Genomic DNA, 11,177 nt, shown 5'->3' on the forward strand with positions numbered 1-11,177 from the left:
TATTATAGAATCCTAGAATGGTTTGGGTTGGAAGGGACATTAAAGATCATCTTGTTCTACCCCCTGCCATGGGCAGGGACACCTTCCACTGTCCCAGGGTGCTCCAAGCCCTGTCCAACCTGGTCTGGAACACTTCCAGGGCTCCAGGGGCAGCCACAGCTTCTCTGGGCACCCTGTGCCAGGGCCTCCCCACCCTCACAGGGAAGAATTTCTTACTAAAATCTAATCTGACCCTGCCTTCTGTCAGTTTAAAGCCATCCCCCCTTGTGCTGTCACTCCATGCTCTGGTAAAAAAAAAAAGCAAAACAAAAACAACATGTCTTGGTCCCACTGATCTCCAAATGTTTGCTCTGTCTTTCACGCAGTGCAGTGAGGCAAGYGTTGTCACACAGTTCCTAGGGAAAATGTTGCCTCTTTGTAGAGGGTGAGGTTTACACAACAGGAAGAGCAGGTTCCTGTGAATAGCATTTCTCTTTGCTGCCTTTAGATCTTAGCACAGCAACACCTGACTTACTCATTTGGATTCTCTTTCAGACGTGCAGGGAAATAGCCASTGCTTGAGAACAATCTGATCTATTTTTGATGTTCATTTCGGGACGATGCTGAAGATGTCTCTATTTGATCAGCTGGATTTCCACCCATGCAGCTGGACATTGATCCTTTGGTCCTGCCTAGAGAAGTAAGGAAACTTCTTCAGAGACTGCCCTAACCAAGGTCAGCAGAACTGCCTGAGCCACCAGCCATCACCCAGCAGGGAAAATGATCATGTGCTGTCTTGCCAGGCTTGTCATGAAGGCAGGTGTCATTAGAAGGTGTTTGTGCCTCCTCCTCCTCCTCTTCAGAAGTCATTTGGGTCACAGCAGCAGAGCTATGGGACAAGCTTTGTCCGAGCTGGGGAGCAGAGTGCCCACCAAGAATCTCCAGAGAACTGGTAAGCAGTTATCACTTGCTAAGCTGCTGTTGCTTCCTCTGCTTTTGGCACCTCTGTTGCCAGGTCAGGCTGACACTGGTGTGCAGGGATGTGCCATGGCCACATCAGAGCACCCAGCCAGAGTCTCAGGAGGGTGGCTTTGCTGTCAGGACGTGCTGATGTCACTGCCCTGCCTGTCACTGCTGGTGCTGCCTGGGTCACAGTGACACTGATCCAYGACCATCAGTTATGGTCACACCTTTGTTTGGCTCTGGCACTCCAGCCCTTGCTTTCCCATCAGTGGAAAACTTCTGGTGGTGTCCACTGGGATTAACTCTGGGATTTGGTGTGCTGGGAAAGGGTCCTGTACCAACTGCTGGCACAAGGGAGTCGTACTGTTTGTAATAGAGTAAAAGAGAATAAAGTGAAATTACTTGCAGTTTGGATGCCCACTGGAAAAGCCTCACAAAATTGTTCATGTTTGGATCTCATTTTAAGAAAACTTGCCAATATTCACCAAATTCTGGTGCAAAAAATGCAAAACCAAAGTGTTTGACCTGTTCTTTCTCCTCCTCCAAGGCTAAGAGATTGCAGTGGAAAGCATTCAAAGCATTTTTTTCCCAGTAGCACTAAAAAAGTGTGGCTTTTAAATATGCATTTCTGTTGAGTGCCAAGAGCTGTCCTTTTCTTCCCAGCCATTTCACAGAACTGAAAGACACAAATCAATAGGTAAATGCTCAGTGCTAGAAGTCTAATTATTATTTCTACTTTTCTCATTATTATGATAGGAAACATTTTTTACTTATTCCGTCGAAGAACTATTTAATCTACCTAGTCCCTGKTTTAAATTTCTGTAGCCCCCTGAACAGAATCTGCAATCCTTARTAGTATTAAAAAACCCMAAACCACCCATTGGCTTGAAAGGAAAATGTGAACTTCTTCAACGAGGGCAAAAATACTTCTGTTGCTTAAACGTAGGTAATTAGAGTGAGGACTTTCTCCAAAGTAAACCCTGACAATCTAACAATAATCTTTGGCTTTTGCACTGCATGGAGTTTCTCTTACATTGTTAAATGCATTCCATGTTTCAGTAAATGACACCAGGCTCACCAGCAGTGAGTGAGTGATTAGTTTATCATCCTCTTAGTGCAGCCATCTAGATCTTTAACTCTTTAAGCAGTGGCATTTAAGTCTTGAGAACACCCAGGWTCATGCCTGAGGCTTTAGACATTTTTACTTCAAGCAAATCTTGCATATTGAGTGAAAATGAAGAGAAGAAAGTAGGTGCTTGCATTCTGATAACACTTTAAACAAGTCGGGTAAGGTAAATTGCAAATAAACACCTTTTTTTTAGGGTTTTTTGTTTTGTTTTGTTTTTGTAATTTTTTTTTTTTTCTTTTATTTAGAGGAAGCCAGTTCCTCTCCCCTGGGACCACTTAGGTCATTAGGTGTCTGAGCAGCATAAAATTACAGGGAGAAAATCTAACAGCATACAAAGAGACTGAAAGGTGACAAATCTACATTTCCTWAGATCCAAGGATGTGGGGCAGGTTTATTTTGGCTGGATTTACAATTTGTCTCTCACAGTGCAGTCGAATGAATAGTTTTACAAAAGATTTTCTTCTAACAAGAAAAAAAAAGTGAGCTGGAACACATTGTGCTGAAACCTTRCTCTAGCAGGGATGTGTAAGTACATAAAGCATGGTGGCAACAAAAACTTTTGGAGAATGAAGGACCTTTACTTATTTTGGAAAAGAAARGTGCAGGAGGATTTTCAGGCAGAAGGGAAAGACTTTGACCTGTGAGCTGCTGCTCAGCATCATGGATCTTCATCTATCATCTGATCCTGCTCCGTAACGCGAGCCAGATCACTGTGAGTGCCCTCTGCCATGGGAGACATGGAGCTGCTCACCCCACTGACACCAAGTGCTTTGGGAGCTCTGTTGCTGGGAAGAGTTTGAAATGTCTGAACAGAGCATTTGTGTGCCTCAAGCAACAGAACAGAGCCCAACCTTTAGTTCGTTTTTGTTTTAAAAATGCCTTTTGTACACTGTTGTGGTTTTGGGTTGCATTTTGGGCTTGAGGATTTTTTTTTTTTTTAAATTTTAAGGCTGGGCTTTGAGTTTAACTGGTTTGGGTGAAAGGAGCTTTTGCCCAGAAGGGCAAGGGTAATCCTGTGTGGACATCCTGGGTGAGGTAAATTCTCTGCATTCTGGAAAGGTTTGAGAGAGGATTGGGAGATACTCTGAGACATTGGAGCTGTGCATCTCCTTCAAGCACGGGCCCAGTGTTTGGGTCTCCAAAGTTCTGGTGACTCTTGCTCAGCCCCCAGGTCCCAGCCATTCTCAAYGCTGTAGATACATTCAGGAATCTGCTTCCAGTCCCTCTCATCCAGCAGAAAACAYGATGGAAGTGATCCAATTGTGCCACCTCAGTCAAGGCACCTCCTGTGGTGGCCTCACCCTGTGGTCCAGGTGGCTTAACAGCTGAGGAGCCTGGGAAAAGGAATGGTGGCTGTTCTGTGGTCCCTAGAGAGGGAAACAAATCACACAAAARCTCTGCAAGTCCCAACTCTCCTCATGGCACCACCCTGAGACAGATTCCATCAATCTCACCTTGCTATTTTGTGCTTTGGGTCTATGGTTTGTCTCCACTATCCCTGGCTCAAGTCAACACTCATGGACTCTAAATCTTCTTTGATCTTCTCATTTAATCCTCTGCTCTTCAAACACCTGCCTTAATCCACCTCATTTTTATCCTGAAGCCCCAACACCACTCAGCTTCTCCTCTGCCTGGGCAGGAGGGATGTGCATCAGGATTTCTGCCCCACTTTGCACCTAAGTGTAGGGAAAGAGCAATGGGAGAAGAAGTGACTTGCTGAGGCTTCTGAAGACAGGACATGGGATTTTTTTGACAGCCATGGAGTTACCTCAGTGTTGGGTCTTGGTGAGGAACACTTGTGAGCCAATGCCAGTTTTACAAATGACGTYGCACATTTGCTTTTTGCAATATTTCTTCGAATTGGGGTGTGGTGCTGCATACAATACCTGGTTCTGAGGCTTGCTGCTCTATCAGGTGTGTGTACAGAGGGTGGGAAAGGCATCAGAGTCAGCAGGACAGAGGTGGAACCAGCAGGAATGCAGGGTGAAACCAGGGGAACAAACAGGTCCTCAGGGAAACTGCTCATAGTTCTGCTTTCCCTGACCCCAGTGCAACACCAGCCTGTTGATAACTCCAGATCCTGCACAAGTACAAACTGCTAGTTCAGAYCCTCCATCCTGCGACTTTTATTCAAAAATCTAATTTTAAGCCCACATCTCTTCATGTTTGGGTGATGCTGTGCTCTTGGCAGGTGCATTGTTCTGGGTTGTCACTGCAGACCAGTGCAGGCCTGTCGTGACACCTTGGTGCCTCTGGCTCCAGTCCTGTTTTCTAGAATTGCACTTGGCCTTGCCTTGGCCCTTTGCCCAGACTGTATTTGCCTTCTTGGTTTTCACTTCTTTCCCATATCCATTTTCTCTCCTATTCTGCCTTCCTGCTGATCTTTTGGGGTCTGGCTCTGTAAAGGCTCTGCCCAGGTGGACCTTTGGGGGGTGAGCACCCCATCACTTCCAAGGCCCCTTCATATGTCAGAGACAGATATTGGATTCTTCCAGACTCACTCCTTTTTTTTTTTTGTCATTTCACTTTTTTTCCTTTTCAAACTGACTTTTCAATATTCCTTTCCTGAAAATGCCTCTTCTCCCCCTCCCTTTTTCTTTTTTTTTTTGAGCCAGTTCCTCAGTTTTATCCCTCTGTAAGCTGTTTGGTGGCTGGTATTTTAGGAAATAGAAAGGCTGGTTTGCCTGTGGGATGGGACACGCACGGAATGCACGTACGACGCTGGTTTGCCCACATCGTTTGGATAAGGTATCAGAGAGGACAGACTGTCTTTGCATTGAAACCTGCAGGTCAAGAAACTGGCCTCCCTTCAGTTCACAGGCCACATGGCTGCCAGCCAGTAATGAAAAGCCCTGATGAGTATTTCTGGAAAATGCTGGAAAGCCACCTCTCACTACAATGTGTTTAATCTCTAGTTTTCAGGCATATTCAGTTTTGCTTTTTCTTCCTCCTATTCTTCTTCTTCATCATCYYCTTCTTCTTCTGRCATGGGTGGCAGGTGAATCTCAGGYGTCTCTCCAGTGATAGACAGGGCAGTACAAATTTTGTTCCATGTGCTGTAAATGAGAGATCAGAGTCTCCATGTTACTCTGCCAATACTTTCCCACTGAAATRGTTTGAAAGCCATTGTTTTTGTTTGTTGGGTTGGAAGCTGAGGACCTGTTCAGAAGTAATGTTTATCTTTTATTCATTTCTGGGAATGGTGCAAAATGCTCTTRTTCTTCCAGATTGGAGGCTATAACCTGCTTTTAATTCTAATTGCCTCCTTTCCCCACATTTTTTAATTACTCTTCAACTGTTTAATACACTCTTAACCACTTGGATAAAGTAGAATCCTGATGATTCAGCCACTGTCACAGAAGCACCAAGCTGAACCTAGACYTTCTGAAGTCCAAATCAACTCCTTCATCACTAGGACAACCGTCCTTTAGGCATCTCAGTCCTTGCAGCCCTGCACCAAACCTATCGCCTTTGAACTTCCCAGGTTGCTCAAGGCCTCCTTTGGGCTGCTGAGTCAGTGTCTGTGCATGATGGAAGCAGGGAAGGGGAAAACAGATCATTTCTTATGCAGAAAAGGACCAGCATTGAAATCAGGTTTCACTGGTGTTGACACAAACTGCAYCATTGCTCAAGTACTTTTGGGTTGTGGCTGTTTGGGACAGAAGGTGGGCTTTGATTCTGCCTACAAGTGGGGTTTTTTTTGCCTCACGATGAAGCTGAGCAGGTAATGGTGAGTAAGAATGTCTCTAATTGAAAATAAACCCAGCTAACACCTCATTCTTTAGCTCTGATCCCTGTGGGTCCCTTCCAGCTCATATTCCATGACAGCCTGAGCAGGAACTTTTCCTCAGAAATCATCTTTTTAGTGTCACGTGTCTGTCGCAGGCTCGTGCTCTGCTCACACACACCCTGTGTAAGTTTACTCAGTGAGCACTTTCTAAGAATGATGATTAATTGTGACTGTGCACCTCGTCACCAGGCAACTGGTACAAACGAGCCCCACCAGTTTGTTATTGCTGGAGATGCAGGCCACAGGGCACAGCCATGTTCCCAAGAGGGACTCCTGGGCAGGATCCTTCCTCTCTGTTTCAGGTGAGGGTGTTCACATTAACAAACTCAGAATTCATCCGTGTGCTCACATTTCCCAGTGCTTGCTATAACACTTACCAGTAAAGTCCTTTGCTGCTGCTAAAAATCCAACAGAGCTGATGTCAATTATTTCTGCAGCAGTTGTCCTACTTATTTACACCTTGTAGTAGTGTTTGAGATCATTAAAGCTTCTGCTGGCAGCAGATCTCAAACTGCAATTAAGGGACAAAGACAAATGTCGGCACCCTGGAGGTGCTATGTGGTTGTGTGRAACTGCAGATTTGGGCAGCGAGGGAGAGCAAATATCAGTCACAGCAGAGCTCAGACAAAGCCMCATCTCAGGGCCAGAGACACACTGAGTGGTTTGTAAGGTCAGGGAGCTGCCAGCCCTGTGCTGTTCTCCAAAAGCCTTCACGATTCATCAGATCCAAAAGGAATCTGCTGATCTCCAGCAGCCACACGGAGCTCGTCAGGAGAATGATGGCCTTTATTAGGTACAGCCACAACTGCARAGCAGAAAAATGAGTTCTTCACCTTCTGGAGGTCCTCCTTGCTTCTCAGGGGTGAGGCTTTGATGGAGTGGGGAGCAAATGTGGACAGCAACTCTTTCCAAAAGCTGGATGAGATCAGTGCCTGTTCTTCTTGTAACATCCCTYGAGGAAACCCATTCATGTGGAGATGGTTTTACAACAGATGTGTTTCTAACACAGCTCAGGGGAATTTTAACAACAGACCATTAAAATGGCTCTCCCTTTAYTTTATGAGTTGCGTTGCTGAAGCACTTCCCCAATCATGGAATCACAGAAATGTTAAGGTTGGAAAAGACCTCCAAGATCATTGGGTCCACCTTCKCAAGAGCACTGAGTGCTGATTCCTTTCCCTGCCTGGGCAGCTCATTCCAATKCCTAACCACYSTTTYTGTGAAGGAATTCTTCCTGATGTCCAAYCTGAARCACCCACACCTCCRAGTTTTGAGGTCCAGCACCTCTAAAGGAACAATATTGAGCAGCAGAGACCTCACACTCTCACAGCACAATTCAGACAGTGTCTGTGTGGACACTTCTAGCCTTGCTCACCCTTGGGCATCTCTGAAAAGTGACAAAGGGAATGAGTCAAGAAACAGCAACTTAAGATTCACCCTGCGTGGGACAGCCAACCTTTTAATAGCATTCTCAAAACAATAAAAATCATCCTTAAAAACTTAAAAATAGAAAAGAGCAGACAATCCTACTGTTTCGACTGCCATGTGTCTGATTACCAAAGACTGCCTTTTTAGAACTGCATTATTTTAATGTTCCCACACAGTGTTTTTGTAGGGATTTGTAAAAAAAAAAAAAAAAAMAAAAAAACAAACCAACAAACCCTGTTTGGAATAAAACAGCAGTGCTGAACCTGATTCTCCTCTTAGCTCAGGAGTGGTTCTAGACRTGGTCCTGACACCTCAGCAGAGACACTTTAATGTAAAGCAGAAATAAAGTCCAAGCTGGGCCCAGTTCTGTTTTAGAAGTATGAATTTATTTATTCAAAGGGAAGTAGAAAATTCTGGTAGATCAGGCCAGCTCTGAAGCACTCAGAATCATGAAAATCTCAGAGTGGTTGTAAAAAATGTTTCTTTTGCCATTCAAGCAGCTGCACTTGTTTTTACCGGTCGGSTCTTTAGTGAAGAGCTACTTTGGAAAATGCAATCCCTTGGAGTTGTTTGCTCAGTTCCCTTTGTTTTAATTGACAAGCTTAGGCAGTTGAAAGGAATGGGTAGGAAGGAATTGATCTTAGCACACTTATGGGCATCTCCTCCTGTAATTCATGTCATTAAAACCTCTCTGACATAGGCATTTATTTATTTATTTATTTATTTATTTATGGTTTTAGGCTTGTTTCTGCTCAAGCACAAATCTGGTGAGGCAAGTTCTTTTTTTTTTTTTTTTTTTTTTTTTTTTTTTTTTTTTTTTTTTTTTTTTTTTTTTTTTTCTTCTTTTCCTGAGGCAGGTTGTTTGCAAACTTTAGAGCCCAAAAAGGTGCAGCTGCTCTAAAAATAACATGGGATGCAAGAACTGGTTTGGGAAGGTCTGAGTCCAGAGGCATCTCCTGAAATGCTGCCATCAGAGAAGTTTCCCTTGTAAACAGAGCTGGCCTAATTTCTAGAGGTGCTGAACATCGACATGCAGTGCTTGCTGGGAGGTCCTGAGCACACAAAACCTGAAAATGGGTCAGATGAGAGTGGCTGGGATTTTATCAGGAACACATCTGGACAAACCCACGATTATCGGGTTGAAACAAAAGTGAGAAAATTTGCTCCTCAGCTACTGACCCCTCAGAGCAGAGCTGGGCACTGGGGCTCCAGGACACTTGCCAGCCCCTGGGCTTCTTTCTGCCCCAGCCAAGGTCTGCATGTCATCAATCACCCCTTTGTATGGCTGGTCTTTGCAGGGTGATGTCCCCAACGCCCCGTGCTTTGCATCCAGAGGAGATCAATGGCCTTGGCTGTCCAGGTGTGGAGATTCCCTAAAAATTTTTTTATTCCCAGGAGACAGAGAGAAAAAAAAACCCAGCAGCAGATCCTTAAGTAGGGCTGGGACTGGGTCACAGGCAAGACCTCCACCAATCCCCCTGTCACCCGTGTGAGGTGTGATCAGGGGAGCTGAGCCTTGCGTTGAGTGGAGACACAATGTTCTCTGTTTTTGATGTGCTGGATCTTTAATGTTGCATCCACCGCTGAATTAAGCAGTGTTTGCTTTTCAAACCTTCCACATTTGTATTTTTAGCTCCGTTTTGGCATCACTTTTTAGGTTGGAATATATAACACACTGGGTTGTTTAGTGTGCCTGGACTGAGTTCAGCYGATGTGTAACTCCACGGGCTGGAGCAGAATCTCCGTTCAAGGTGAATTACGCTCTATGGGGCCGAGGAAATACAGCTCCTGTAGAGAGGCAGCCCAGCTCCTTCAGTAAACGCTACACTATTTCCATCCATGGTTATTCCTTTGTGGTTTGKGTTATGTATTTACATTTTACGGAATAAATACTACAGCTTTCCCCATGACTAACACTTCTTAGTAACCAAGGAGCTACTCAAATACGCTCTTGCCTCCTACGAGAGCCCAAACCACACTGCTCTGCCCTGGCTCTCTGGCCCCAGCTGGCCACCTCCTTGCACAGGGGCACGGTTAAACTGTGTTACATAAGGAATTTTGGGGATCTCGGCTCAACAGGGTGGCTTAGGAGAGCAGGATGCCGTGAGACTGAATTCCTCAGGGACAAACATCTGCAGCATGGCCGCTCTGTGATCCTAACAAAACCCGAGCGAGGTCTTCAGACAAAGAGAGGAACATATTCCATGAAGAGAGAGCCAGTTGCTTTTCCCAGCCCAGAGGTCTGTTTTAGGAACAGTGTTATACAGGCCCTCATGTAAACTCTGTTTATAGACTGGAGTATTTTCAATGAAAATGTTATTTAACTTTCAAAAGTTGCACAGCAGCTACTCCCAAAATTGTTTTCCCTTGTTAAGAATAACACACAGTGTGATACATTTGAAATGGCGATAGCAATATTTCACAAATTTTGATGGATTCATAGTCCAAATACCTTGCTAACAGATGTTTCTTTTAAACTCRGAGTGGTATAGGAATAACTCAGAGATATTACAGTGTCAGCGCTGCCTTTTATCTGTGCGTGTCCTTTCGGTGACATCCCTGGGCTTTTCTAATGCATGGGTCAGGTCTGAGCTTAAAAAAAAAAAGTGAAATATGAAAAGAAGGCGTCTGTGATGGTGTGTGAGCTCTGGGGCAGCACTGGGAGGACGCCCAGGCGCTGGTGTGGGTTTGCTGTGCTCAGGCWCAGTGGCCCCGTGGTTTGTGGCCGCAGTCATCATTTCTGAGCTGGTTTTTGGTTGTGGTTAATTGATGAGCTTAGGAGTTCCCATGGCCACTCCATGACCACATCTTTTGGTCTCATAAATTAACTKAGTGTTCTCACTGTGGGTGACAGTTTGCCCAACACAAAGGGATGCCCCAGCAGGGCCAAGGGACAGGATTTTAATGCCCTGGTGGATTTGGCTTTATTTATCATGGGATCGCTCAGTCCACTCTGTGTCCCCAAAGTTTGTGGCATCCATCGCTCTTCATTAGAGRGGTCTTTCCCCAAAGCTGCCTTCTCCACACCTTGTTCACACATCACCCCCAGTGTGTCAGAGAATCACAGAACATCTCGAGCTGGAAAGGATGCACAAGCATCACCAAATCCAAGTCCTGCTTCTGCACAGGACAGCCCCAAGAATCCCACCCTGTGCCTGAGAGTTGTGTCCAGTTAATGTGCGCTGTGGACAGGCAAACCATCCTGTCCCAAATCCCCACTGGGGAACAGCCTCAAGCCTTGGGAAGTCTGGTTCTTATTCTGAGCCCAAAGCTATGCTGGGCTTGAACTGAGGGTCCGGGAGCATCCTTCCTCCTGGAGAGCCCTGTCCGTACCTCTCTGGAGCCGCCAGCTGCGGCCACGCACAGCCCGGGCGGGCCTGGGAAGGCATCTGCTGCACACCTTGGTGGGGGTCGGGGAACCTGGCCTGGGGAGAAGGGGGAGAGGGCTATTCAGGCAGCCAGGGAGAAGTGTGTGAAAATCTGCAGGGCGAGTGGGAACCCAGGGCAGGCAGCGGGGATTAGTCCTGGTGCTGGTAGCGGGCTCTCAACCCCCGGGCGGAGACCCGAGGGGCTGGCGGGTGGTGGGAGCACGGGAGAAACTCGCGCTCTGCCGCCGTCCCTTTCCCCGCACAGCTGCTTCTCGTTCCCAGCTCTCCCTCCCTTCTCCTCGGGGGAGACAGCCGCTTCCCGAGTTTCCCTCCCCGAGTCTCCCTTCCCAGCCCAGTCCCTCGGGGAGCCCCGCGGTGCCCCGACCTCCCCGGGGACCCGCTCCGGCCGTGCGGGGACAGTGCGGGGACAGAGCGGGGACAGGGCGGGGCGGGAGGGTCCCCGGGGATGCACCTGAGCGGCGCGGGGGATCCCCGGGGCTCCGCGCCCACCCCATCCCGC

General features: G+C 46.6%; 1 protein-coding gene across 1 annotated transcript in view; it reads left to right on the forward strand.

Moving 5' to 3' along the window:
* The first annotated feature begins 545 nt into the window (after positions 1 to 545).
* BMP4 (bone morphogenetic protein 4) overlaps positions 546 to 11,177 on the forward strand; it is a 14,069-nt gene continuing 3,437 nt past the window's right edge. The window contains exon 1 of the mRNA XM_057380954.1: positions 546 to 931. The gene's annotated coding sequence lies outside the window, so the exon portion shown is untranslated. The remainder of the gene's footprint in view (positions 932 to 11,177) is intronic.

The sequence above is a fragment of the Malurus melanocephalus genome, unplaced genomic scaffold (assembly GCF_030028575.1).
Source record: "Malurus melanocephalus ecotype Western Australia unplaced genomic scaffold, MMel_1.1 scaffold_484, whole genome shotgun sequence".
NCBI lineage: Eukaryota > Metazoa > Chordata > Aves > Passeriformes > Maluridae > Malurus > Malurus melanocephalus.